Genomic DNA, 7,712 nt, shown 5'->3' with positions numbered 1-7,712 from the left:
GGCGGGCTGCTGAAGTTGTTAGAGCCGTGAAGCCCCCAGATACCTAAGCAGATGGAGTCATTGGCAAAACTTAAAAGAGACCCAGTGAGAGGTTTAGTGGAGCCAAGCTCCAGTATATCGCATAGATAGAGGATATTTATGCCAGAGCCATACTTGACACAGGATCACAGGTCACTTTACTATACCATTCATTTTACAGCCAGTATTTGACACATTTACCCTTGACGCCATTCAGTGCACTAGAATTCTGTGGTCTTAGTGCTAGTGATTATTCGTATGAGGGTTATTTGTCAGTGAAGCTGGAGTTTTCAAAGGCTGATGTGAGAGTAGCTGAGGCCTTTGATACATTAGTGCTAGTTTGTCCAGACCCGTTGAGAAGGGTGGCGTTTCAATTTTTGTGGGGACCAACACTCCTATTGTGAGGAGGCTCATGGAGGCCTGCAAGGAGAAAGCTGGAGGGAGCTTCCTGAGGACATTGTCCATTCACCCGGTGTTTCGGGCTGCTTTTGAGGAAGTGCATGGCTGCACTGGGCCGGATAACGAGTTTAGACAAAGGACTGTGTGGGTTCACCCAGTCCAAGCCAATCATGTTGCAGCCCGGGGAAGTAACGAGAGTAATGGAAAACCCCAAATTTCCTGGAATGCCCGAGGATGAGGCCCTCTTAGTGAACGCTCCAGGAGACCATGAAGAGGAATCGGGATTACCTGCTGGGTACAGGTGAGGCCCGAACTGCAGAAGCCCTCAGATGTACAGGCGAGCAGGATGGCAATGATTGTCAGTAACACTATGAAGAGAGAGGTCACCTTCAAACAGGGGATGCTCCTGGTGTATCTTTTCCCAGTGACGGTAATGTCTAGGGTCCCTGTGAGACAAGCCAGGGAGTAATTATTGGAAAAATGGGGAAAGTTGACTGCTGAGTCATTCAACTTCGAGGACCCCCGGTACCTGCGGGTTGGAAGAGGAGGTTGGTAGAGAAGATGTTGAAGCTGGAAGGTGTTTTTGCCACTGATGAGTCTGATGTGGGTTGTTCCAAGAGCAATTGTCACACTATCGGGGTGACCAAGGACAGCCCGTTCAGAGAGAGGTCACAGCGACTGCCCCTGCAGAGGTGGAAGACGTTCAGCAGCATTTGTGTAAGTTAGAGGAAGCTGGGGTCATCACCGAGTCCTGAAGCCCCTATGCATCTCCAATAGTAGTGGCCTGAAAGAAGAATGGGGAGGTATGGATGTGTGTGGACTATAGGACTCTGAACAGGGGTACCGTCCCCAACCACTATATGGTCCCGACGATCGAAGACACGCTGGCCTGTCGGAGTGCTGTGAAGTAGTTCAGTGCGCTGGACTTGAGGAGTGGATATTACCAGGTCCCCATGAGTGAGGCTGACAAAGAGAAGACAGTATGTATATGTCCACTGGGGGTCTTCCAGTTCGAAAGAATAATCGGGAGCCCCTGCAAACGTCCGGTGTGTCATGGAGAAGACGGTGGGGGATATGAACTTGCTTGACGTATTGGTGTATCTGGATGACCTCATAGTGTTTGGGTCCATCTTGGAAGAGCATGGAGGGGATACTGAAGGGTGCTGGGCAGCCTGAAAGCTGAAGGGTTAAAACTTTCCCTGGACAAGTGCCAGTTATGCAAGACATCTGTCAGCTATGTTGGGCACATAGTCTCATGAGATGGAGTAGTTACAAATCCGGCTAAGACAGAGTCAGTGACCACCTGGCCAAGGCCCCAGACCGTGATCGCTTTGTGCTCATTCCCTGGGTTCTGTGTTACTATCGGAGGTTCGTGAAGGATTACCTTTTAAATCAGCTTCTGTGCGGTTACCCTCCCTTGGGGAAGAAAGAGAGGAGGGTAACAAGTATCTTAGCCCTGTGGAACCTTTTGGACAAACGTGGGATGCGAAATGTGAAGAGGCCTTTCAGTCGCTGAAGGAGCTGCTGACCCAGGCGCCTGTGCTGGCTTTTTCAGATGTACTGCATACGGATGCCAGCTGAGAGGGCTTAGGGGGCATCCTGTAACAGGATCAGGGCATTGGGTTGAGACCTGTTGCATTTGTCAGCTGGAGTCTATCACCCTCTAAGAAAAACTATCCTACGCACAAGTTGGAGTTTCTAGTGTTGAAATGGGCTGTGGTGGATAAGTTGAGTGACAACCTCTTTGGTGCCAAGTTTGCGGTGAGGATGGACAACAATCCCTTAACTTGTATCCTGACCTTGGTGAAATTGGATGCTACAGGCCATCAGTCATTGGCGGCGTTGTCTGCCTATGATTTCAGTCTGAAGTACTGGCCTGGAAGTAGGGATGTTGATGCAGATGCTTTGTCCTAACGTGTGCATGAAGGGCTGGACAGGGATAAAGAGTGGGAGAGCGTTCATGCCCCAGGAGTGAAAACCATGTGCCAGTTTGCCATCGTGGTGAAGGTAAACAGAAGACAAGGGCAGGACGAGCAGTAGATCAACTGGGAGCTTCTGATGACGCCATTACACAAGTTTACTGTAACCTGACTGCTCTGTAGATAAACCAGTTGCTGGAATTGAGTCCTGGGGAAGTGGCAGCTGCTCAGCGAGATGACCCGGGCATCGATACCAGTTGGCATCACCCCAGTCGACTCACAGGTGAAGTGTTGCCCCCAGTCCACTCACAGGTGAAGGGTGATATACTGCGTCCGGTGCTCCCGATGTGGCCTTTTATATATTGGCGAGAGCCGACGCAGACTGGGAGACCGCTTTGCTGAACATCTACGCTCTGTCCGCCAGAGAAAGCAGGATCTCCCAGTGGTCACACATTTTAATTCCACATCCCATTCCCATTCTGACATGTCTATCCACGGCCTCCTCTACTGTAAAGATGAAGCCACACTCAGGTTGGAGGAACAACACCTTATATTCCGTCTGGGTAGCCTCCAACCTGATGGCATGAACATCGACTTTTCTAACTTCCGCTAAGGCCCCACCTCCCCCTCGTACCCCATCTGTTACTTATTTTTATGCACACATTCTTTCTCTCACTCTCTTTTTTCTCCCTCTGTCCCTCTGAATATACCTCTTGCCCATCCTCTGGGTCCCCCCCCCCCGCCTTGTCTTTCTTCCCGGACCTCCTGTCCCATGATCCTCTCGTATCCCCTTTTGTCTATCACCTGTCCAGCTCTTGGCTCTATCACTCCCCCTCCTGTCTTCTCCTATCATTTTGGATCTCCCCCTCCCCCTCCAACTTTCAAATCCCTTACTCACCCTTCCTTCAGTTAGTCCTGACGAAGGGTCTCGGCCTGAAACGTCGACTGCACCTCTTCCTACAGATGCTGCTTGGCCTGCTGCGTTCACCAGCAACTTTGTTGGTATGATTAAAAGGTTAGGTTCTCTCAATTCATTTCAGGAGACCAAGTCCTCATAAGGAATTTGGGGCTACCTAGGAAACATAGCTAAGCCCTATGTAGTGGAGAGTCTGATGCCAAACATACCAGTTTTCCAGGTGAAATCAGAGGATGGGAATGGGCCTATCAAGATTCTCCATCGGAACCACCTTCTGCCTCTGGGACAAGAGGTACGGGTTGACCCAGAGCCTGATCTGGAGCTGACACCTAGTAAGAAGACAATGCTGCAATGCGGGCAACTGCAGGACCAAAACAGGAGAGATTAGACCGGCCCCCGCCCCTAAGTGGGATACTGATTTGGAGGATGAGGAAGTGGGGGTGTGTTATATGCTGCCTTTTGCTAAATCCCCACTGATTGAAGAAGAGATTCCCAATCCTACTCCCATTGAGTCAGGTGAAATTGGGCGGGCTATCTGTAGACAGCTGAGGGTTTAGTGGGACCCTGCAAGGGTTAAGCGGGGCTCGGCCAAGGAACAGAGGGCTCCGAGTTGCAGGAAGGCATGAGTGATAGACCAGTGGAGACATTGCTAGGTAGACATGAAGTATCCCCAGTTGTGTCAGAACATGAAGAGGTAGATGAGGGTCTCAAAGAATCAGGAGACCACTGGATAAGCTGACCTATATAGCACTGGGGAAATAGATTGTGGCCCCTACCACTTTGGGGAGCTATGTCACTGCCTTTTACACCTGGGTTGGTCTTTGTGCTTTGCAGGAAGAGTCGACAAATTATCTCAAAGTCACGAGGACATGACTAAATTCAGTGGAGGAGAGTGTAACACCCTGGGAAAGTTTCCAATGTTAACGTAATGATTTCTCAGTAGCAGCAGTGTTTGAGTTATGACTAGAGATAACAGGGGCTTTGGAATGTGCACTGTCCAATGAGGGGAATGTTTTTTCTTTCTTGTGTGCCCAAGAGCAAGGTATTGGCAGTCTTTTGTTCGGCGGAAAATGAAGAAAGAAGATGCCGCAACAGAGAGGTCATGGACTGCAGGATGGAGTGGACTTGGAATGGGGCCAGGACTTGACAATACCCGGGGCAAATCAATGGAGAGCTAACAGATGGGAAAACCATGAGCTGCAACAGGCACATTAGACTGTTTCATTAAAATGGGCCCTTTTCCTTTTTGTTTTCTTTACTAACCCATTAGTCAAATTAAGAATTATAAAGCGCGATCGTTTAATTGCATATATTTCATGGTACTGATTTGTAACAGGGAAACACATCACACAGCATCCACACAAATGAGATTTCACAAGTTTGGCAGGGTCAGAGACTGTCTTCCCTTAGACTAACACCGCCAGCCAAACCTGAGGGTTACACTATTGTCACCCATCTATCTGAAGCCTGTACCTTGGGTGTAGCCACCTCAGTAAAAAATGTCTCATCAATGAAGCCTTCAGGCTTCCCAATGACCCTGAGTACCTCCAGATTCAGCTCCTGTTCCATTTCCTTGACATAGTCTGTCAGGAAAAATAGCTGGGTGCACTTCCCACAGAGGCAGTCATCAGGGAAACTATGAGGTTCCCTGACTTCCCACATTTTGCAGCAGGAGCATTCCACTGCCCTAGCCACCATTCTGCTTACACTAAATCAAGGATTAAGGTTAATATAATCTTACATGTTTTTATCTGTGCCTTCTCACTAAAACATTTTCAAAGAGCTGCTATCATTCCTCACACCAGTACAACCTACTGTGTCTCTTTGAGCCACAGCCTCAGCACCCCACTCTTACACTGCCTGCTCCAAAATGGCCTCTCCATTAAGCGTAACTTCTTTATATTGTTGGCCAGAAAGAATGACAATCTACAAATCGGTGAATTCAAATGAATCAAGGACAGTGGAAACAGACAGGCTAATTGTCTTTGTTCTTGCCACATGCTTTGGGATAGAAGCTGCCATTTTGTGAAGACACACCATTCTCCCTTTTGTGAGCTTGACATGCTGGGCTTGATCGATGTTTTAAAGAAAACACAATGATTCTTCAGGTAATCTGCTGAACTGGAGATCATTTCCAATTAAGAACTTATTTGTGAGAGGTTCTTTGGTTGGCTATAACATGCAAGTTTGTGAATGTTGGGGTTGATGCCTGAAGTAATTTGAACTCATTGCTGATTGAGACCAAGGAGCCATAAATTATCGACTGTCACTTGATGGGAAGAGGGCAATAAATGGATGCTGGCTTGGAGCAGAGCCAATAGCAAGGTGTTAAAGGACAGACACATGACCTGCGGCCAATGACACTGGAATGTGGTATTTGAATTGATAAGGAATGGATATAAAAGTTGATGCTTCATGTGTGTTGGTAGCGGTAACTTCAAAGAATAACCATCGCAGATACAAGCATAAGTAACCCTGTGTGAAATATGTGGCGAGTGAAACACGTGGACAACGAGGAATGCCTGGCCAGTGTCAACTCCCTATAGCCTGGGTAATACCTTTGCTCTTCTTTGACTATTCAGGAGAGTCAGGGATATTTAGCGAGTGTGTACACAAGGTAGTTAGTGTATGAATTCACATACTTATTAGTTTAAACAATAAAGGTACTTGTCAGTTAATACAGATCACTCTGTGCCTCACTAATCATCACTGTAAGCAGCAAGTATTTTTTTCAACAATATTGAGTGATGTTAATTAACTAATTATTCAACTATTAACCATAAATTACACACACACACACACACACACACACACACACACACCTGGGCCTAGGGTGTCAGATTTGGTATCCATGACAACAGCTCTGTGAGGTTTTGCAAACAGAGGGATTTGGCAAGGAGGAGTGTTGTCTTTCAATACTGCAACTCAGTGAATAAAGCATTTGGTTCATCTCCTTGGAATCTCATTGGTGTAGCAACTGAAATTTCCGGAAATATTCAACACAGGCAGCATTTGTGGAAAGAGAAACAAAATTGACATTTTGGATAACAGACACTTCATCACTCAAAAATTGGTTTTAAGTTGCTGGGAGAGTGGTTTCAATGCATTTTGCCCACAGGAGTGACTTTGAACTTTCTGTTGACTGTCACTTGAATTCTCCATCCTACTCTCTGTCTGTCACAGCAGTCTGTGGGCTCCTGTATTGCTGCTAAGAATCCTACTACAAGTCTAAGCAACAGCACTTCATCTTCTGGACTCAAGATGGATTTCTGCAACTTACAGAGATCTGTATCAGTTATCCATCTGCAACATTTTCTCAGCTATATTTTTTTTCTCTTTTTGTTCTCTGGGAGTGGAAATCAGCTGGGCTCATCGTTCTGCTCTGCATTTCATACCTACTGCCTTTTTTGGTCAATGTTCCATTGGTTATCTTCTCACTCTCCAATGTCTCTACTTACTCATTGACCAGATAATTTCACTTCCAATAGAAACAGAACACTGGAAGAACTCAACAGGTCAAGCAGCATTTGTGGAAGCAAAAGGTATATGTCCAAAATTCTTGTCAGGACCCTACATCTCAATGAAGGGTCTTGATCTGAAATATCAACTTGCACCATTTGTCTCCACAGATGCTGCTTGACCTACTGAGTTCTTTCGACAATCGGTTTTTGTTTTGGATTCCGGCATCTCCATCATCTTTTGTCTCCAGTCTTATTTGCTGCTAATTCCCATGGTTATCCTTCCTGCAGCTTAACTGGTTTATTTTTTCTCCTTCCCAATTCTTATGGAGGACTTTGACCTGAAATATCAACTCTTTTTATCTGTCCACTAATGCTGCCTGACTTGCTGAGAATTTGCGGCATCTGGAGTTTTTTGACTTTCTTTCACTGGGTAATAAGCTGTAAGGGAGGGAGGAAAATGACATAAAAACTAGAAGAGGGCACTTAGGATATGAAAACACAAATGAAGGGAAATGCAAAGGTGTGATCTGCAGGGCTATGAGGCACACTCAGTATATCAGGCTGTGAAAGTAGAGAGCAAAGAACCTGAGCCAACATCACAGGGGAATGATTTACAAAAGCTATGGCCAGTTATATAGACAGAACACATGATCTTAATTGCAAAAGACTGCAACTTGCTCCAGTAGAAGATAAAACTTGCATTAAGCTTTGTTATTGTAACAGTCGGGTTTCCCTACAACGAACATGTAAAGGGAACTAATGGATAATTTTGCCACTATTCACTTTCTTACCAGTGCACCATGGTTTATTTCAAAATGCATTATGTTGAAGAGTTACAATTTTCTGGAAGCATTCTGAGAAAGTGGCCATTCTGGCCATCATGTTGATACTGCCTCTCTGAAATGGTTATCCAACTTCTTTTTTCTCTGTAGCATTGCAATTTTACTCCAAGAATGAATCCAGTTCTCTCATGCATCACTTTACAGACAATACTTCTGC

At 46.1% G+C, this 7,712-nt stretch overlaps 1 pseudogene; it reads left to right on the top strand.

Moving 5' to 3' along the window:
* Nucleotides 1-518: 518 nt before the first annotated feature.
* Nucleotides 519-7,712, top strand: part of LOC134349942 (eukaryotic translation initiation factor 4E transporter-like) — a 66,956-nt pseudogene continuing 59,762 nt past the window's right edge.

Source organism: Mobula hypostoma, chromosome 7, assembly GCF_963921235.1.
Source record: "Mobula hypostoma chromosome 7, sMobHyp1.1, whole genome shotgun sequence".
Classification (NCBI taxonomy): Eukaryota; Metazoa; Chordata; class Chondrichthyes; order Myliobatiformes; family Myliobatidae; genus Mobula; species Mobula hypostoma.
This window is presented reverse-complemented; position numbering and strand designations above follow the sequence as displayed.